General features: G+C 48.7%; 1 long non-coding RNA gene across 1 annotated transcript; it reads right to left on the bottom strand.

Annotated features, from left to right (window-relative positions):
- Positions 1 to 750: 750 nt before the first annotated feature.
- On the bottom strand, positions 751 to 21,677 carry LOC126045105 (uncharacterized). The gene is made up of 2 exons (XR_007507908.1): positions 9,806 to 21,677; positions 751 to 9,011 (listed from the first exon to the last, which is right to left on the bottom strand). It is a non-coding gene; the product is annotated as an uncharacterized LOC126045105 (long non-coding RNA).
- Positions 21,678 to 22,113: the final 436 nt, after the last annotated feature.

Raw genomic sequence — 22,113 nt, 5'->3', positions numbered from 1 at the left:
TGCGGTTCGTAAGTATGAAAACAAAAATTGTAAGTGCCTTTATTCTAGTAGTACGTAGTGGGAGTACTTACCTTTATGGGGTTTTTTGCAAGATTAAATGCTGAGAAAGACCTACGTAAAACAATTCAACTTCATCCGTTTTTACATTTTTGCTGAGCGCGACGAGGTCTAACACTCACTTCGGTGGCATTTCTGCGTTGGTCTGTAACAGAAAGCCTTCGGAGTGCTGTCGTAGGCTTTTCTTTCCCATCTCCCCGTGGCCACTGGCTCCATTAACTACAGAGCCTCTCGGAGCACCTTGACCACAGGGACCATACCCTACTTCGTTGCCACCTCTCCCCTTGTCTCCTGGCTGTCTGGAGCTTCCCCAGGGTGGTTGTACCTCCCAGGGCCTCCTCTTCTCCTTCTGATTGCCAGGTATTTTCTGCGGCCATGGGGCACGCAGGTTGCTGGAGCACGGTTAGCAGAAATGCCTCGTATCGCTCAGGTTTGTCTACAGAGCCTAGGACCACTGCGCGGTTTGCTTATGGCTCTTCTGGCTAAAACACATGGTTCAGCATGGCATGGGGCAGCACAGGAACCTCCTGGAGCTCCTGAAAAGGTTTGGTAGTGAAATACCATCTCAAAAACATTTCCTTCTTTTGCCCAGAGTTCTTTTTGCCCCCACCTCAAGCCCTGCCCTACACAGAACAGGGCATTTTTTGAGCCCCATCGTTTGCTGGGCTGTCAAGTGGCCATTTATTTCTGCAGGTCGACGCCTGCCTCTAGCAACTTCTCACGCCTACACCCACAGGTCTTCCTTATGCAGGACTTTGTCAGAAGTTTAAATGACTGAAGTCAGCATGTCTTCCCTCCTACGTACAGTCCTGTTGATGTCTCAGGGAAGATCAATACGTATAAGCTCAGGAAGAACCGTTTGCATCTGAAGGATGCAGCATGGTTAACCACGGTGACCTGTTTCTGCAGAGGAACAAAGATCCACTGTCTCACACCAGGCCACCAGCCACCACGACAAGGTGACACGCTGCCATCCCAGCCAGTGCAGCCCGGGCAGCGGCACCTCTGAAGAGAAGAAAAATTACCATTTGCAGTATAGGGAGGGCATGGGGACCGGAGGAGACACTGCCAGGTGCCACCAGGTTGCTCCTGCATAACTGCAAGAGTGAAGAAAGCCTCTGAGAAGACTGCATCGGTCGCTATTCTCTGACGTGAGGAATGTCACGCTTAAATTGGATTTTCCTTAGGCTTATCCTGCACCTTGTCCCTTTTTGCATTCTGTGTTTCAACACTAGCAAGCAGTGCAGGGAAGGGTTGCCTTAATACTGGGGTGTCTGCTGCCTGTGTCACCTCACTAGAGCCATGCATTATCTCTGTTGGCTTGCACCAGGCCAGCACAGCCAAGGGTTCATTGCTATGAGGTTTTTGACAAGAAAGGGGACTGTTAAGGTCAAGCTCTCCATCAGTCAGCCGTTTGTACTTTGTGTCGTGCCACAGAGTTGGGTTTTTCTGCCTGTAAGGCCTTGCACACTGTCGAAAACCATATTCCTCTGCCATCTCTTGAGCTGACCCTGGCAATAGGCTGTGCACTTGAATTATCTTCTGCACCTCCACAAACCTGGCCTGTGTCCCTTGAAGCTAAGCCTTGCAGGTTGTTCAGCTCCCCCAGGATTTTTATGTTGTCTCTGCCAATTGCCCATCTACGTTCTGCCTTCACTTCAGCTAGTGCTCGCTGGGCTCATTTATATCCACTCTCATTTTCCAATGAATGGATGAACAGAAAGAGGAAAGTGTTCACAGAAGGTCCCTCTAGCTAAACATTCATTATTGCTCCCATTCAGAAAAATCCAATTTACATTACGAGTTTTTCACAGCTTGCTTTGGTGGGGTTTGGGTTGGTTTGTTTATTAAATCATTAATCCAAGGTAGCCAGTCCCTCTGCCCACAAATAAAGGAGCACACGGTGCTCCTGAGACTGCCGCCCTCCACTGCGGTTTTCTATCTGGAAACAGGAGGCAAAGAGTTTCAAAGCAGAGGCTGCTGCTGGGAAAGCACCAAGACAAAAAAGGAGGACCAAGGACAGCTGGAAAGAATTACCTCACCCTGCATCCTGCTTGTGTCATCCCTCTCCACCCCTCACTCCTTGTTATGGTCTCCACACCAAATTTTTTCCTCCTGCTGCTGGCACCAGTGACTGCCTCAGCCGTACCGCTGGCATGTAACCCACCTGCACTTCACTTTTCAGGTTGGTTTTTCCCCTACATCAATAAACAAGGCTTCCCCTCTAAGACCCCGTGAGGACACAGTGTTAGGCACATTTCTCAGCTCCCCGTGCCTTCCCAAGGCAACCGCAAACACCAGCTGCCCAAGTTCACCGTGAGCGAAACAGTCAGAAGAGCCTAAAGATGGTGGAGCAAGTTGGAGACCAATGAGCTGGACCAAGGAGGTAAAAGACGACCTGCTAGTCAAACTGGATATTGCTTGCTTTGCCTTTCAGAAAAAAGACTAGTGGAAGCGCTCTCACACTTACAGGGCACCATGGCATTACATCAGCCACGAGATTACTTTGCTTTCAATATCACTACCCAAAGAAGAGTTACACACACGCAATAAAGACTGCGTCACAGAGAAATCATCCTCTATAAAAAGCCGGTTTCATAATAGGTGACTGTGTATTATCTTTCCTGCCTTTGGGAGATGATGAAAAGGGGACTCGTCACCAGCCACACTGTCTCCAGCATGACAGGCCAATGTGCAGGTGATATTTCACTCCACTAATGAGTAAACTTGGCAATTCATAATTCTGTCTAACGTAAGAGGACATGAAAGCACTTTGGAGGATGTTCCTGGGATGCCAGGCAATGATATCATGGCCCCAAGGGAGGGGCATTTTAAAGACTAAAAACAATGGACTTCTGCACTTTAAACAGGGCAAACCTTCAACATCGGATGAAGGACAGGTACAATTATGTGTATGTGTGCGTATGTATGTACACATGTACACACACTGACTCAATGGAACAAGCATGTGCTTAGCTTAACGTAGCCATCAAGAGTTGTAGTGCTGCGTTTCTCCCAACCTCCACTAAAACAGTTTCAAAAAAACAACAAACAAACACGTCGTGATACTTAGCAAGTTTTGCAGGAGCGGTTTAATATGTGGCTTCATTAAATCTTTACCTGTCAGGCCGCCATAGCTGTACCAACAAGCAACGTGCTGCCACCAGAAGGGGTTGTCTCCCTGCAACAACACAGCAGAGCTCACGCCGTCTGGGGGTCAGATCCTTAAGTAGGGCCACTGCCCATAAAGCCAAGAGATGAAAATCATGGGGAAGGAACCAAGTGGACAGAGGTGTCCAAGCCGTGGTGGTCACGCACCTTGTCTGAGTTGCCAAGAAGTGACACCCCATCAACCAGCCGACCTTCCTGAAGAAGAGTCCAGCCCATGTTGGAGCTCAACGGCAGCTCCTGCCGGAGCCCCGCTGTGTCTGCCGAACTAGCGGAAGGCAAAGCGTTATTTTAAACCAGGAACAGCGAGGAACGGTCTGCTCTGTCACAGGGCAGCTCTGCCTGCAGGGAAGCCCCCTCGCGCCTCCATCCTCTTCCTCTCTGAGCAGGCTTCTTTTCAAGGGGAGAGACTAAGGGTGAGAGTCTGCCCTCTGAAATCCAGAAGCTGAACACTGAAATCCGAGGTTGCTATCCTTTGCAGTTGGTGCCCAGAAACTAATATATCCCTACCAGGTGATGTATCTGACTTGTCTTAGATGTGACTTTGGCAGTGAGACGAACATCGAAGCTTGGGCAGATGAATCCTACGTACGGCCCCGGGCACCAGAAGACACTTAGCAATCATCTCCTTTGCTTCCACAGCTTGGAAGCTCTTGTTCTTGGCACCCAGGACAGTCCTTCTTTCCTTGCCTTCCTCACACAGGGGCATCTCCTTTCCGCCCCCTCTTGAAGACACAAAGCCCCATCGGTTTGTGGAGGTCCATGGCTAGAAGGAAGTGTGCGACCGGTAACTACTGCTCCCTGTTTTCCAAGGTCCAAAGGATGTTTTAAGGAAGATAATGTGTGTCCTGGACATTAGAAAATGGTTCCCTTCAGTGTATTTGTCACAGGGAACGGAATCATCCAATGGAGATGGGCCAGAGGCTAAAAATCAGCAGACTTGAACTCCACGATTAGTCTACTAATTATCAAACTGGAGCCCAGTTTCATTGTCTATAAACTGTGAGTCATGACTTCAAGTGTTTAAAATGCTTTGAATGCTGTTAATGAAAGGTGACATAAGGGAAGCATTTGCTGTTCTTACATCCAAACCAATACGTTCTTTCTCCCCCTGAACACTTCTTTCAAATTAACACATTTGCTAGACTTAATTCAGTAACACTTTAGAGTGAGTTACTAGGGAACTCATCATGCAAACCTCAATGAGAAGAAGGCAGAGAGCTCACTGCAATAAAACGCAGCAGGAAAAAGAGGGTGTGCTTTCTTTTTTTTTTTTTCCTGACTCAGTTACTTATGGAAGAACGTGGGGTAGTGTGTGGGGGTCTGTGGAGAGAAAATAAGTGATCATGAAATGGTAATACTCCTTCTGAACAGGAGTAGCGCTATGGCATTTCAGTTATTTGAGGCTGTGGGCAAATGCAGATTCTGAAGAAACAGGAATGACAGAGAGCTGGTTTGGTTTTGAAAATGTTAAAATACTTGCTTGGAAATAGCTTGCTTTTTTTTTTTCATGTGGAGTTTTTCTTTTTGGCATTAACTTGGTCTCGTATTCAGTGCCACGATGGAATTTAATGCTGAAGGATCTCAATTCCATCTCCTTGGGTTTTACATGTGTAACACCTAAGCGAGGAGCTGCGTGTGCTGTGACGAGCGCCTCGTGCATGCCAGCTGACTTAGAAAGGGTGACCTGGAATTTTTCACATTCAGTCTTTTTACTCTTTTTACACTTGTCTGTTCTCATCTCCTCCCCCTCAGCGTATTTCCTGTTTCCTCATCCTGTAATAGTTATGTACACTTAAACGGTGGATCAAACACCTTTTGAGCTGTTGTTGTCAAGTTTTATTAACATTTCCCACATCGTTTCCTGTTTTCATTCTGATACCCCAGCACAGATCTGCATGAAAGAGCAACGTAGCTGGTCAATACCTACCCTGAGCTGCTGGCAGATCGTCCTCTTCACAGAGCAACATCCATCCCAAAAGATATTAAAAAGATGTTTCTGCAGCCATAAACTTAGTAGGCATTAAAGGAATCATTTCACCCACCCACAGAGTTCAGCCAGCTTTGAGGGAGATGCAATAAACTTTAAATATAGCAAGGCTGGACGTGGACCTAGGCCAGGGAATAGCAAAGGATGTTGCATGTGCCTGAAAACACAGGGGAGGTGTATGTTGGTAGAAAGTCTTTTCCCAGCCTGGCGTAGGCACGATGCCTCTCACAAAAAAAATGACAAAAAATGCTATTTCGTTCCTGCAGGCTGCAGAACCTCAATACCAAGTCCCATTCCTGAGCTTACGCTTCCAACAGCGCAATGTCCCAAAGAGCACTGAAGACAGGCACTAATAAATTTAAGAGAATAAATAAAGTTTCCATCAACTTCAAAGCAGCAACTGCAAGAACAAGACTTCTTCTTGCAAGTGCCAAGGTCTACTAATACCATACTTAGCCTGCAAGATGCCCCAGTCTATAAGTATGTAACACGGTAGTAAAACTGATTGACTAAGTTGGCACCAAGCAGTGACTTTATGGAGGTTGTTACATTGCTCTCCCATGCAATCTCCCTGAAAAATACAGCAATATTTCTCTATGGAAATACAAACTGTGTGTGTCAGTAGGAGGGAACAAACTGAGTGCTTTGTGTTAGCCAGCAATATTAAAAGCAGCGGACACATCAAGGCGCATTCAGAATATGTCAGACAGTGACTGAAAGCAGTAGGAAAAAAAAGCCTACGTTCTCCCACATCAAGCTTCAACAGGGTTTGAGGGAGGGGAGGGGAGCTTTAAATGGTTTGAGGCTTAAAAAGAAGCCAAATCACAAGAGAAAGCAATTTCAGATCCAGTATGTCTGTGTTTCTAACCCAAAGTCTGTGTAAAAGAAGGAACAGAGAAGTGTGTTTTTCACAATTTTCTCTTGTGGTGTTTTGCTAAAGCTGTTATTTCACAGGATGTTCTATTGTCTTCACTGCCATGATGCGCAGAAATACCCTGCAAAGCCACTGTGGGCTCTGATACAGTGCCTGGCGACATGAAAGATGTGTTTTTGCTTTCAGGACCGACAGACTGAAAATCAATATCTGAGAGCTTTGCCACCCACACCTGGCAGACAACCTTCCTGGTTCAACGAGGTTTTAATGTAAAGGAGAAAAAACACTAAGCCGGCTGCATCCAGGTTGGTGTTTGATGGACTCCTGAAGTCCTCTTGCTAAAGAAATCCCAAGATTCAACTATAACTGTGCTCTTTTTTGGTTCCCAAAGTGCTTTATATGAACCCGGGGTGGGGGGTGGAAAGAGGTCCACTGGCTTTTCAAGCTTTTATTTACTGTGCTGGAGCCAAGCTATTTTTCCAAAAATATTCACAGCTGGGATCGCTGCGTAGTCAGAGGCTAGGGCTACAAGAAAAAGCAGCAAAGCATTTCTGCAAAAGTCATCAGCACAGACCTGGGACTCCACGACGGTCAGCAGCAATCACATCTTTGCTCTGGTGACCTGAAATGAAGGTCCAGCATCAGAGACCAGGAAGCCCAGACCTTGTACCACAGAAAACAAGATCCCTTTGTGCTCCTTAACCCGATGGGGACCTGGATTTCCCCATTCCCCATGAAGAAAGGCCCTGAAAGAGTGGTAGGCAGAGATGGGAAAGGGCTGATGTCCAAAGCTCTGGGACTACGCTGCAAGAGAAGGAGCAGACCTAGGGGTACGCTGACCTCCACCGAGACCTATGGCCACCGTCCGTCTGCACACCCATAGCGAGCGGCAGCTTGGGTCGAAGTGGGCATTTCCAGCTGCGTGACTTTGGGCAGGTAAGGAAAGCAAGCCCTGCTCACGTCAGGCTCCCTCTCGAGCCAAAACCAAAAGGTCCTCGTGAAGAATAACTTCAATAGCCCCTTGAAGACCCAGATCTACCTCCATGGACACATCCTTCTCCCCACCAACTGGCCCAAGAGCCGGCTGGGATGAATCCTGCCCAGAGCCTGCCCACCGTGCAGGACCCTGCAAGGGCCAGGTTGCCACCCCTGGCTGTGCCTGGGCAGCCCAGGAAGAAGTCCAGGTCCCCCCTGGGCTTCGTGGAGACCTCCAGCAGGCAGATGAGACAGGCTGGGGGGCTTCTGGGAATCCCGGGTCCGAGGGCTAGGTCAGACCTCTGCATTAACAACGCTGTCACCATGCCCCAGCTTGACTGCTAGCCCACCTGGAGAGGTCGGCGCTGGAGGAGACCACCCATCACCATCAAGACCCATCCATCACCGTTACGCAAATCTGTCCTGCAGTGCGCTGCTGCCGCCAGCATCCCCACCGGCCCCCTGACCTTTATTTCCACCCCATGCCGCCGAGTACTGGGGCTTTCTTAGCTCAGGCAGCCCTCCTTTGGCAGGTCTTTTCCCCAAAACCGCTTGGCTCAGCACATTCCTGCAGCCAAGGGGCCGTGCCTCTCCCCGGGCAGACCCCATGGCAGGGTGGGCTTGGCAGACCTCTCCCTCCCCAGCGCGTGAAAGCGGTGCGGGGTTTGCAGCTCTCAAATGTCTGCGATGCCAAGCGTTTTGCAGATTGCTAGCGGTGCAGATCCCAGAGAAGCTGCTGGGTTTGTCCTCTTGCCCTTCTCACCGGTCGTGCCTATGTGCGCTACGGCCCGCTCCAGGTCGGGACACCAAACGTACAACAAAACTCTCAAAGAGGGGCGAGACGAGCCAAAGTGCCGAAATAACACCCCTATGCGAGCCAGCTTGCATTCGGTTTTAAGGCAGCTACGTTTTGCAACAGGGGGTTAAAGGTATGGGGGGAGGTTAGTCTGTGTCATAAAATGTCAGCAAGCTTTTTAAACAACCACCAGAAAAAGTCTTTTTGGTTTTTTTTACACCTACAGAGTCTTATACGTTGTCTTTTAGACGCCCCAAAAATTCCCCTTAGCACTTTTATCATTCAGCATCACTCCAGAGTTTAGTCAGCCAAACCATACCCTTTTCCAGTGTTAGATAAATTGCATCTTGAAAACAGCACAGACACTAATATCACATCGTCCTAGAGCTGAGCCACATGTGAAATCTCTATCCTGTTTTTCTACAGAGATGAGTAAGATTTTCCTGTGTAATTAATATATAATATCTTTCTGTGTATTTGTGTAAATATATAGAGCAAAGATACCACTGTAAAGATAACAATTTGCCAAAGTGCTTTTTGCATTCTTTCAAATGTGGTTATTTTACTTGCAGTTTACTGCATTTTAGTCATCTTTTGACATTTGAAGAATTTTCACCGAAAACAGACCGAGTACTAATAACAGAACCAGACATAAAACTCATAGTAATAGGGAGCAGCAGTAAACAACAGATTTGCTATTTATTGCATACATTTATTATGTATTAATGTAATAGAGTATTTAAGTAAAATGGAAATAATTCTAGTATTTTTATAATGAGGCTCAAATACATAATTTAAGTTACTTGCAGATATTTTACAGTAATAGTAATTATCATTGATACGCATTTTTGGACAGATGTGTATTTTTGGACAGCCACTTTCAGACATGTCACCCTCTTAAAGATAACAGATCTACATCTATGAATAAGTCCCGCATATTGTGAGGAAGGCTGAAAATTCTCTAACAGCACAGAGATGAAGAATAATTTACAAAGACGTAAGACAAAGTCCTGATTGAAAGAAGCCTATGTTCCGAGGTGTTTAGAGCCAATTTTCTGTTTTCCGCTAGCCCATTACCACCGAGATCTGCAAAGAACTGGGAATTCTGTCAGTCTTGGATTCAATTCTTATTTAATAATCCAACAATTGACCTAGAACAACCAAGCAAAGCAAAATACTCAATTTATCAAGTCTTTTTATGAAATAAGAGTTGCTTTATGATAAGTTGAGACGGAGGACCTTACGGAATAGCATGCTCTTGACAAACAGCAGGATAAAACGGTCACTGATTCATGAGCAGCAAACAGGGGGCAAAGAAAGCCCAGAATATGCAGAAATACGGACAGCCAGCTCTGTCTCTGGGACAGGAGGCATTTGTTCAAATGCATTCACTTATAGCAGGAGGCTTTTTCATGTTACTTTTCCTTGGGCTCTCCTGGAAGTGTGGTCCTTCTAATCTCTTGCAGCAAGAGCAATATTTTTTTAAAGCAACATCTGAAGCACTGCAGCCGGGAAGGTCGCGGGGAGGCTGTTTGGCTGCTCGGCGTAGCCAAAGCCGTGCTCAGCCAGCGAGACACTAACTCAGCGCCGCTGCTTCGAGCACGCCTCGCCCGGGCCTTCCTCCTCCTCTTCCTTCCCCCTTTTAGCCAGCCCTTGTGCCTCCCAGCTCGAAGTTTCCATATTCAAAATAAGGCTGCTTGCAGTCGCAGCTGCATCTGCAGTCACCAGGACACCTGCTCCCAGCAGTGCCAGCCCTTTGCTTTCTCTCTTTTGGGTGGCCTTCTGCAAAGCCATACACCCCATTTATGCCCCCCCCCCCCGGTATCTATTGTCCCCCTTTGCTAACCGTAGGACACGTTAAAGTAGTGCAATTCATTTCGCCCGGCTTTCTGTTTTGCTCTAAAACCTGAGCAATTACAGCAAGCAAAACAGTTGAGCAACGTACCATTGCCTTGGTTCTCGCCCTCTGTTCTCCTCTTTTTTAGGATTCATTTAATTCTTCGTTAACAGACGCAGGCACAAAACCGCCTGCGTGCCCCATGGCTGCAGCCCATGTGTGCCAGCAGGTTGCCACGTCCCATGGCGCGCTCCGGCCGGGAGCATCCCACCAACGGCAAGTTCAGGCACAGAGGCCGACCAGATCTGCCGGAGGAGCACGATGTGGAAAGGGAAAGAGCATCTCCCGGGAAAGGTTTGGGAGCTTGAATTTTTTGCCAGCTTGGCTTCAAAAAATTAGCGCTGCTCAGGAACACAAGCTGTGCCGTCAGCAGGGAGTTGTCTGGTTACACGCACTGAGGTTTTTTTCCACATCTGCTCGCAGCATCCAGGATCCCAATGCAAAGCACTGCTCTCCCGCACGCACTGTGACAGGGCTGGGTGATAGTGCAGGACCCCCCCGGGCGAGGCGGTGGGCAGGAGCTGGCCACGGAGCCGGCCGGCACATGGAACGCCCACCGTCCCCCTGCCACCCGAGCCTGTTGCATCGCCTGGCACGCTTTGCCTGCGCAAAAAGTCCGAATCGGGAGGAAAAAGCCAAAAAAAAGAAGAAAAAAAGGCCATTTATTTCAGAAAGGCAGATCTAAACATTTCCTTTTCCCCTTCTCCCCCACCTCGGCACAGCCCCATCCTCAGAGCGAGGGTGAGGAGGGGTCCCGTGCGGTGGGACATGCTGCAAGAAGCACGGGCACGACACAAATGTCTTCTCAATGAAGGGCACCTGCCCTACTTGCACCACACTGTTGAGCCGTCAGATGTGCCTGTGTCATACGGAAACTAGGTTAAATGAAAGGGGTGTAGCTCCGTGAACCTTTGTTTCAGCATTGTTTCCTACCTTCTGGGTCAAGACCCGAAGGTTTTGGTCAGTTCTGGTCCAGACAGGAGTAGGTCCGCAGGAGGTTTGTCTGAGTGTGAGCTAAGGCAGGAATTTGGGATTTGGGGTGCTGTGAGGAAAAAAAGACACCATCCTGGAAAATAATCCTTATCAGCCTAAAAGTGCTACTGTGTGTGCGGTTTATTGTGTTTTTAGCTGCCACACCAAAGCCAGCCTTCCCAAAGGATGCGTCAGAGCCTCAAGCGGTAAAGCTGCCCATACCTCACCTTTCCAACCGCTCCGAGTCTCCCTGTCACAAAAATAAATATTTCAGATAAAGCCCAAGTTTGGAACATTGTGCTGGGGGCTGGTGATTCCCCCCACCCCGCTGCCGGTGCGGGCACCGTCCCCATCCCTCGCCCCTCACCTCCCCGGGGCAGCGGCGGCTCTCGCATCCCCTTTCTGCCCAGGGACAGGGACCACCTTCCCAAAAGCCACAGTTAACGACCCCCAGGGACACGCCACGACGCTAAAAATACCATTGCGTTAAAAGACGTGGGAGAGCCGTGAGCGACCTGAACCGTAACTCTGGGCAGGTTATTCATGACTGACTCCTACATGGGCCAGATCTTACTCAGCAAACAGGGGACGGGGGCCCAGGCTGCACTTTCACACGCAGTTCAGCCCAGCAAGAGTGAGAAAGGGTGTTTTATTCATTGTGGCAATGAAACGGTAAACAGCTTTCTCTGGTGATATTGCACCCGCCGTGCTTTCGGCAACCGCCATTTACACTGGGAGAGCAGGGAGAAGGGGCTCGTGCAGCCCCGCGCCTGTGTTGAGAGGGAATATTGCCCTGCAAAAGGTGATCTGAAGTTCAACTGCGCAGAATTTAATCTTAAAAAAACCTTGCAGCAGCCAAAGCCAGTTTGCAATTACTGAACATCACTATCGGGATCCTCTTTGCTCTTCAGACCATCAGGAGATACTCTCCCACTGACTTTCAGGTGGTGGATATGAGCCGGGTCAGTAAGTTGCTTTACGCTGTCTGTACACTCAGGTTTTATTACAGGTGAGACATTTAAATGCTGCTTGTTCGCGCTGAATGCTGATGACATTGTGTTGCGCTATTTGTTTTTCCACGTGTATCCGCAGTGTGGCCATCGGCACCAATTTTGGTTTTCATGGTCTGGGTTACAGCTTTTCTTTGCTTTCCTCCTCCAAACTGTGCTTGGTGGTACTAGCAGCTATTTAAAAACAAGCCCATCAGCAGATTCACAATTTTCTCTCACCTCTGAACCCTTCTCTTCCTTCCCCAAAACCTCCGGCTAACAAGCTGCTTATTACATCTAGAGAACAGGAGAGAATTGTCCGTTCGCGTTCGAAGCCCAAATACCAACTGAAAAGATTCCGCGATATTAAAAATTATGTTTACAATGTGATAACAGCGCTTTCCCAGTGTGAACGGTACTGGTAATCATAAAAGCAAACACCTTAGGCCATCTCTATCGAGCGCAGCTTACAGTATTGGTCCCGGGGGAGCGCGAGTACTCCAGTGCTCGGCGGAGGAGCTCTGGTATAACATATCCACTGACCTGCACTTGAACCCACCACTTGCTGTTTTCCTCTTATAATCTAAATCTGGAAATGTGCTGTCTGGTCAGTAGCGAACTACCAAATCATTCAGCGAAATGCTCTAGATGCCATAAAAGCGTGCCTGCGCTTGCAGCGCCGGAGCGAAACGCGCTCGGAAAATACAGCCCGAGCGCAGCCATCGCCGGCGGCCCATGTGCTGCCGCGGAGGCACCTTTGTAATGCAGCCAGGCAGCAGCTGTGTGCATTGCAGACATTGTGGGTGGCTGGCTGTCTGTCTGTCCGTCTGTCTGCGCGCTCAACAGCTGTCCCTGCCGCCGCGCTCCAGCCAGCCACCGGCCTCCCCGGGGAGCGAGCACCCTTGTTTTGCTCAGCCGGAGACGACGGTCGGAGCACCCCGTGAGAACGGTGCCGCTCGTCGCACCCCGTCCTCCTCGGTGGGGTTTGGTGGGGTTTTTTTTTGGGGGGGGGGATGCGACAGCCCGGGTGCAGCGGTCGTCACTGGGTAACTCGATCAGCCGCGGCGGCCGGCTTCGCAAAAAAAAAAAAAAAAAAATGACCGCAGACACCAACTATTTTGCGGACATATTTGCGTTAAAAAACACCAGGCGGTAAGCTGCGGCTTTGGAGTTTTGCCCTTTTTGTTCCCCAGCCCTGAAGTTTAGTCGAATCCATCCCCTTGGGTGACCCTGCGCGTTTGCCGCCCTCCAGCAAACCCTGTGCGTCGACCCTGCTCGCACCGACGTCACGCGCGCGTTTGTGACTTCAGCGTTTGCACAGGGCGCTATGAACCCCTCCATAAACCTTCTTGCCTTATGCCATTGGGTAAGAAACACAGCCTTGAGTTTTTGTTACCAAAAAAAAGTTCAAAAGCCTTCATTTCCATCAGTGGAGGGATGCTCTTGGCCACGTTTGTAGAAGCCCCCGGCTCACAGCGTGAGGGGGCTGGGGCAGGCCAGCGTCCCAAAAACATGAACCTTCAGAACTGCGTCTTCTCGCTGCAATCCAGAAACTGCTGTAGCAGCCGTAGAGGCCACCGAAGGCTCGGATGGCAGCGAGCACCGAGGACGCTGGCAGTCGGAGGGAACGAAGTGCGTGACCTCACCTAAAACCGCCTGAAATCACTCTGCGTCTTTCTATTGACTTCAGCGATCTTCGCCTCCCTCCCCGAATGAGTATCAAGGATCCCCACACGTTAGGCAAGTGAGATGCAGGCACAGACAGCCATAATGCTTGTAAAAGCGCTTACTTATGTTTAGATATTTTTAACTTTTCTACAAGAGGCTGACGCTCTCTGTGAGTCGTCATGGGTTTGCTTCTGGGGTGTTTTCCAGTTTCGTAGCAGAAAATCCCCACCAGCCGTTTCAAGCGCTCCTGTGAGAAGGGAGTATTTTTCAGTGTGAAGTGTTTTTTTCAGGCTGTGTATTGCATTGACACTTGAACAACATTAAGCAAACTGTTGGCTCTTCTTAAGCAGTAATGCATCACTTAAAGCTTTTAAGCAGGACCACACACTTTCTTCGCTCATTCTGATTAAAATACTGGATTTTTTTAAAGCTGGTCGATATGCAGGAAAGCACCAGCTGTGCAAGCGAAGCCTTCTTTTTCCTTCCCAGGGTAACTGGATGAGCTGTACTGAATTTTCCGTGCTGGTGATGCGCTCTGGCTGCAGAGGCAGGGCTGGGACCCCTTTGGGCGCAGGGGGTGGCAGGGATGGGCTCACAGAGGTCTGAATCCTCAGGACTATTTTGGGACTACACAAAACATGAATGTAGAACCTGATTTTAAAAACAGCATCTTCTTTACAACTGTCAAGACTGAAGCTCCCGCTCAGGACAGAGGGATTGCAATGAAGCCAGTGAAGGTTAAGCACCTTCAGCGCAGGACCTGGAAACCATCGCTCTAAACCCTTCAGCAACACCTGACTAAAAAGGGAATAGGACTTCCTACAGGTTTAATGTCATATTGAAGGGGATTTTTCTAGGCTTGGAAGAGCAAGGGAAGGTGGAAAATTAACAGGCTTTTGTAAAATCTTTGTCTGATTTTTTTTTTTTGGGGGGGGGGGGGGGGGTCACATCAAAAAAACCCACCCTGCTTCTTTCCTGTCCCCTTGTCTGGCAAAGCGGATCTGTTGCCCCAAAGAGGGGCAGGCACGGGCCAGGTATGGGGCCGGCTGGGAGAGCCTTCCTCATCGCCCGGCTGAGGTCCTTTCTCAGCCGTGAGGCTGCTCTACCGTGTGCAGGAACGCCTTGTAAAACCAAACTGAAAAGGGGAAAGGAAAACTGAGTTACACAGAGGTTTTCCATCCCGCTTGCTCCCGTGGACCAAGCAGAGGGGAGAGGCCGGCAGAAGAGAAAACGAGCTCAGAGGAGCCTCAGCAGATGCTTTTCTGCTGTCTCAACCCCCCCCTTGGCATTTCCTGGTGCAGTGGAGATATCTCAGAGCTCATCTCCAGTGGCAGCACAAACACCATGTGTCTCAGCGAGCCTGACGCCCGTGCACAGCTTCGTGATATTGGAGTTGCTCCACTTAGATAACAGCGAACAACAAGCACCGGTACCCGTGCTTCTCAGCACGCCTTCAGGGCTCGGCAAGGGGGACACGGGACCTCTCTGGGGACGTCTTTATCCTTTGAAGAAACCAACTAAGAAGCCAAAGGAGACAGGTAGATCTGCTGTTTCCAGTGAGGCTGCGGGCCAACGCTAGAAGCAAACCTAAATGATAAATCACATACTGCATGGAATTATTAAATCCTACACTGTATGAAGAAGTATATGTTAAGAAGTGTCGAGACAAAGTTATTTTCGTTACCCACTGAGGACCATCTATCTAGCCACTGATAGACTTTGGAAGTTGTTTCATCAGCACTTGCCAGACACCCACTTCTCTTATCAGACCTTTGCTCCCAGGGAGCACGGGGCTGGGAGAGCCCTCCTATGCTCACAACTTTTTCTTGGATCACAATGAATTCTTTACATTTACAGAATCTTTATTAGCCTCTGGAGGCCCCAGATAAAGACAAAAGACCATAAAAACATCCATAGGAGGTCAGACCAAAGGTCCCTCTAGCCCAATATCCCATCTCTAATGCTGGCAACAGCAGATGCCTAGGGAAGAGTACGAGGCTGGGGCAAGCCTATAATAAAACGACCGTGATATACTCTGTCAACCTCCAGTGATTTGGAGGTCAGGGACTTCCTGACCTAGATACGGTATGTTTGTGTTTGGAGGCAGAGAAGGATTTGAACCTCTCTTCCAAGCATTTGAATGCTACAGGAAAAAAAAAAACACTTAACCCAGCTGGTGAGAGAAATAAATGTTCACTATAAATACAAAGCTGGTGGAAGCAGACCAAAAGTGCATTTCCAGGCCCAAGACATTACCTCCAAGAAAACACTCCACTTTCTGAGGCCCAGAAGCATCTTTTAGCCTTAGAGGCTCCCGCTGCTCGGTGTTCCTGGGGCAGTGCTCACCCAGACCCCTTTCTTCTTCCAGCTTATCCCCCAGGAGAAAACGGGGAGGATGAAGAGCTCTCAGCAACATGCAGGACCAGGGCATTCGAAGCCTTTCCATTCAATAACTCAACCAGATGCTAAAGGTTCTTCTCAAGAAAGAGCGGGTTGGGTAGGTGTTTCCTTCAGGCATCAGACCAAAACGGGATCTCATACTGCAACGTGGTGGGCAAGCGAATTATTTACTGGCCAGAGCCAGTAAATGATCCAGCTGCAGTTAACGCAAGGAAGCAGTTGCGGGGTTGAAGCCAAGGGGTCATCACGGTGGCCCGAACACCGGCCATCGGGCAATGCCCACGCACTAGCGATGGTGCCCCGGGGCCACGCAGCCCCAGCAAAACGCTGCTGCACTGCAACCAGCAGCGTCCAGACCCAAGTCACGGGGACAGCCACCACAATAGGTCTGGGTAGCGGCAACGAATAAAAAAACAAGCGCGGGTCCCTCCGCCACATGAAAGGCTGCGCAAACATCCATTCCCCTGCAACATTTCTGCGGGGCCCTGGCGCTCACATGAAAGAATAGCTGCGCTCCACTCTCCGCTGTCAGCCACCACATCCCCTATTGAAATCGTTTCCTGTTTTATTTTTGAGATTGCTGCTGTCATAAGCTGTTGCCGGCGTGGGGGTGGGAAGGTGGTGCCGGCCCGGCGAGAACAATAACCGGCTGGACGAGGGGTCAGCGCGGCGGCGGCGGCTCTGCCGGACGGCGTGGTGGCGGAGGGAAAGCCGTGAGGAGGACGGGAAGGGTGATGCTCATCACTTTGTAGCATCTGTCCTGGAAAAAACAAAAATCAAGGAAAACGGGATTGAGAGGACACGGGGAGAGGGCCTCATCCAGTGCTTTGACTGCGGAGGTGATGTTTCTGATCCTTGTGGTGCAAGGCAAAAAAAGCTGCGAGGGACAAGGGTACCTGTTTGAGGATGAGCATCTGTAATTGGAACAGAGATACAACATACAAATCCAAATTCTAGCAGCAAGATCACAGCCGGCGTAGCTGTCCCCTCTCCTTCTGGTAGGCATAGCGGAAAAAGTCAAAAAAGGGAACTTCAGGCTGAAAATGGTGCTAACTGACAGCGTTAAGCTACAACAGCTGCATTATTGCTAGTATTACCTTTGCCCCTAGGTCCCAGGTTCACGTTCGATTTACACTGGGACACGTCTGTTGGTCCATCATACCCTCCCGTGGTTTTTTTCATTTGTCTTAAAAATATACAAAGCGAGTGGCATGGTTTGAGTGAGGTGAGGGTCAGATGGGAAGGCAGAACTGAAATTAGTAACAACCCAGCTGCTGGAAATTATTTCGCAGGCTCTGGAACAAACTACTCGGTTTCACTAGGGGCCACTGTGCAGCACAGGATCGGCCCTTTCCACAGGGCTGGTGAGAAGGACCAGCGTCACGTCATGGGCACGACTCGGGGTGGGGAGGGTGAGGGGGCTTATGTTCTGGTGCAACAAATTGATTTGCAAAAAGCCAAGATTTTTGCTTAAAGGAACTTTTTAAAAATTCACCAGCAATCCCTTTCCAAAGCCAGAGTAACTGCAAAATTTAGCTTTTTTTTTTTTTTTTTTTTTTTTTTTATGCCAGAACTCATGTAATTTTCATGGCTGTGAATCAGAACATCTTCATTCTTGTGGCATGTTTTTCACTTTTATGAACACTAATTTCACTACATTTTTAGAGTGGTGACTTTAGCCACAGCGTGGCTGCTGCTAAGTTCCCACGGCTACCAGTAGGACTTTTATGTGGGAAATCTGTGGGCAGCAGGGAGCCTCCCTGTTTGTATCAATATGAACTTCCCAAGCACATCAGACTGACATTTTCTCAGCCCGAGAGCCGGAGCACACATGCTCTCACTTAGAGCTCTCTTTTCCTAAGCTGAAGGACATGTGTGATCATTTTAATTTCGACAGTTTTCTAGTAGGCCTTTAGCACAGACAGAAATCCTGCGCAAACGAGGGGTTTTTTTCGCTTCAGCCGGCAGAAGCCCAATCCTACAAACTGCTGAGTGCCGGTTGTAAGGCGCTAAGGGACCAGAAAAAACGCCGGGAGACGTACGGAGCATCCTTGCAGCTTACGTGCTCCACGCGTGCCAGAGACCCTCGGCGCTGCGGAGGCATCCGTGTTCCCTCTCCACCACCAGAACTCAGGCTGTCGGTGCTGGCCGGTCATCGCTGTCACAGCCGTCCCGCAAAAGTTTCCCAGCCTTTCACTCCGTGGCTACACATTCCAGAGATGACCAGACACATAAACACATCTCCTGTACTTGCATACTGGAGCAGTTTCTGCAGCTGGGTCGTAAGTCGAAGAGCACATTAAAAGCTTATATATTGTCTCCCCTGGTTGAAAAAAACCAAAAGTTGATTTTTTCGTCCTCAGAACATAAATATGCAGTGGGAGGGCAATGGCCGAATTGTATGGCTTCAGCTTTTATTAAAGATAAAATATTGCAGGGAAAAATCAGCTGTGGTGGGACACTGTATTTCGTCGATGTTTAGAGAAGAGCACACAACCCACAGACATGGCAGGACCACGCTCGGTGATCGTATCTCTCTGTTGCTTCTGATTTGCAGAACTGCAACCACAGTAACTGTGGAAAGGTTTCAGGTCCGTAATCACTAACAACGGACATCCGTACTCAGGAACGCGAGGCACTGGGAAGCAGAAACCCTCAATCAATTGTTCATCACTTCAGCCAAAAAGGCTGATTTCTTTGTCGGTGAGAGATGCTCCAGCTTTGCATGAAGCTGAAGCCAAAAGAAATCTCCAAGCCCTGATCCTTCAAAACACTCACAGCTCCCCATTTTTGATCCAAAGGGTCCAACTCCTTTACGAACCCGTCCTTTGGCAGCCTCTGCAACTTTCACTCCTCGTACCCGGCTGCAGGTGAAATCCTCATGACACTGCTCTGGCCATCCTCATCAACGTCATCCCACATGTCCCACGTGAAGAAGTCAGGAATATTGTGAGATACACTGCTCTTCAGCTAGCAGTGAGAATGTCAACATAGAATTTAGAGGGCTTGAAATAGAAAAGAAAATAAAAAGCCGAAGGTACTTTTACTGTTGTCGCAGCCAGGATAGTCTAGGGCTGTAAGTGAGGTGAGGTTTGCGGAAAGAGGTGATATCTTTCTGGAGACCAACAGATACAATTGGGGGAAAAATAAATAACCTTCCTCTAGCTCAAAACTATTGCTGCTAGGCTTTGAAGTTCTCCAACTCTGACTACTAAAACCTGGAAACTGTTTCCCCAAGCAGGATGAGAGCCTGTCAGCGTGACGGTCGTGCTCGCCGTCGGCTTGCAGCGGCACACGAGCGAGCGCGGAGCTGCTGAGCAAAGCGCGGGGCTGTGCCGTCGCCGCAGAGCAAAGCGCGGGGCTGTGCCGTCGCCGCAGGATCAGAGGAGCCCTGGGCATCCCGAACGCCCGCGACCTGGGGCGGCAGCGGGGAGAGGTGCAGCCTCCCCAGCCGCTCGCTAAATGGCGACTTTAGAGATGCTACGTTTGGGCGGTGCTTTATTTAAAAGGCCCGGGCCGATGAGATTTTTTTAGGAGCAGAAGTGTTGGAGAGCGTACAGCAAAATCCAGAAGCTGAGGTGCACCGAGAAGATTTAGTGCAAGACGATTGTTTAATGTATCTCTTATAAGATGCATTGAGCCATCTGCAATCTCCCTTATTCTCGTTATCTCGGATAAGGAGACCGGTAGCGCATCCCAGGTCTGTTTCAATCCTCTTTCAGCGTTAAGTCAGAAAGAGAAAGATGTAGAGACAGCACATCTGGGGCAAAATCCCCGCTGAAAATCCTCACCAAAGGCTAGTGTAACCACTGGTGCAAGAACACCAAAAAGGTTTATCTGTTGTCTATAACTTAGCCCCGTTTTGTGAGGCCGTTTCAGTGTCGGCGTGTGCACGTCTGTGCCTTTCCCCTTTGAAAAGTGGCTGAACTCCTTGGCCAAAGGAGCCAAATCCAACAAATATCTCAAAGTTACCAGCATTTCTAAAAGCCACATGAAAATAATTGGCCAAATAAAAGAAAGGAGACCCGTACACAACCTCTATAAGCACTTGGACTGAAAGTGGGGCTGTGGTATGAACCTGTGTGTTATTACGTCCCCCGACACCCACTGCAGGGGGAAGGAGCTACAATACTTCAACAGGGAGAACGGCTTCAACACCAGTGTGTGCTCACCCATTACACTCATCCAGCAGTCCCCACGTTTGAGCTGTTCCTTGCCGACATTAAAAGCATGCTCATTTTCAGGGTACGGGGCTGGAGTTGGGGTTTTGCTGGGGACTTCAGGGCTTCACCCCACTGAGTCCCTCTCTACTGACTCCCTGGCTGCAGATGACATCTGCGGGCCGGAGACGTGTGGAGGTGACCCGAGTGTCCAGCTGGTGAGAGGGGCTACGAAATGAGAAATATGCACAGGGAAAAAGGGGAAGCAGCAAAAACAGGGCAGAAGAGAAGATGGAAGGATGCGGGAGATCAGCACTTTGGTCTCACTCTGCAAAACTTGTAAGGACTTTTTGGTGTCGAGTCATGTGAAGGGAAAGTGGGTGGCCCTAGAGAGACAGTAAAAATGAGATTAACTCACCTACCAAATTCTCAGTCATCCTCCTCTTATGACCACTGACAGGAAGTATGAATAACCAATCTAAATTTAAACAGAACAAAAAGGAAAATACTATACAGTGTGACTAGTCCATGAAGAAACCACGCATTTGCTCTTTTAATAATTAAAGGTGACGCGGCGACTTTTCCAGAGCCATCATCTCTTGTTCATGGAAGAAAAGGCTATCATCTTCACTACCCATGTATGCAAAGCGTGCTGCATTATCTGCCCAGATAATTGCATTATTTTGCCTGTTTGGATGAAATTACATTTTGTGAGAGTGACAAAGTAATTCCCCAAGCAACAGTTATTTTTCTGCTTAGAAAATACCATGTAAAATTCTTCCATTCATGGAAGAATTGAAATGCTTTAAGTACCTACTTGCTCCTATTTTGTACATTACGGAAGAAAAAAAAGTTCATTGCCACTGCCAGCAGGAGACAAATGTTTCACTGCATTTGACCAGGGCTGACAAAATTTCCACTCCAAGCCCATTTGAGTTCAGCTTGGGACATGCCTTACAGACTTCTGCTTTTACATTTTGCTGTGCAGAACCAGTATACTCCTACAGCTTCAGCTAGCGCTGCGCATGCTTTGACCTTCAAAACCAGATTTCTAGATATCTTCACCCTTGGCTATTTTTAATGCATTTGCTTCACTGAATATGAGAAATATCATTAATATCTGCCTCTCGAGAGTTCTCCACCGGATCACGTCTGAAACGTAGCTCTCCGGGAGCTATTTGGAGAAAGACTTCACCACTCTTAATCCCTTGCAGCACAACTTCTTCACGCAGGTCAGTGAGAGTAAATACTGTGCAAAATGAGCGAAGGTGGCAGGAGTGAGTTTCCAGGCAAAACCCCGCCGCGAGTCAAACCGTCCCCCAGCCACCACACGAAATCACGCTGAGAGAGGTGAGATTGCGCGAACGTCACGAAGGGCTTCGGCTCCTCAACATCCGAGAGCATGTTTCTCAGGCGTGAGTGTGGTCCCAGATCTGAAGTCCATTAAATCCCTCCGGATTTGGCCTTAGGAAGGAAGGGCAGTTTCCAGCGTTGGGTTGGACTGCAGGTATTGAAGCAACCCAAGTCATTGCGGCGCTGGCCCTGCTGTGACGGGAACGACGAAGGAAGAAGAGCTGAAGGGACTTCGGAGAAATGTCGCAAACCAGTTAACCGGCCAGGAATTGAACAACCTATCAAGCAATACGGAAAGAGGCTGGTTCCTAGAGATATGCCTCATACAGCCATTTTGTTCATGCAGCGTCTTTCAGTGCTCCAGTAATCAGAGCCATACATAAGGGTTACGCTACTGGACAAGAAAAAATATGCCCTCTAACAATGTCCGTAAATTAGAGGCATACTCAAAGTAAAAAAAATGCATCTCCTTGTTGCTGTACCACTATGCACAACAGCTCTCGACTGAAAATTAATACCGTATTGCTTACCGTGCCTATATACTGAATCTCAACAAGTCTAATTTCACATTAAAATCACTAGCTTTTGCCTTTTATCAGATAGAGAAAACGGAAATTAGCACTCTCTTTTTCATGTTTCAGAACAAAAGTAAGAGCTTTGAAGTTCTGTATTTGTGAAAGAAACCGTCGTGGCCTGCTAAAACAAGCTTTTGGTACAGAAAAGGTTAACTAATTTGGTTTCCCTGATAAGTTTATCTATGATCAGAACTGAGTCATACAGAAAATACTCCTACAAGATTTGACCTTTTACTTGT

The sequence above is a fragment of the Accipiter gentilis genome, chromosome 13 (genome assembly GCF_929443795.1).
Source record: "Accipiter gentilis chromosome 13, bAccGen1.1, whole genome shotgun sequence".
Taxonomy (NCBI): Eukaryota; Metazoa; Chordata; class Aves; order Accipitriformes; family Accipitridae; genus Astur; species Astur gentilis.
This window is presented reverse-complemented; position numbering and strand designations above follow the sequence as displayed.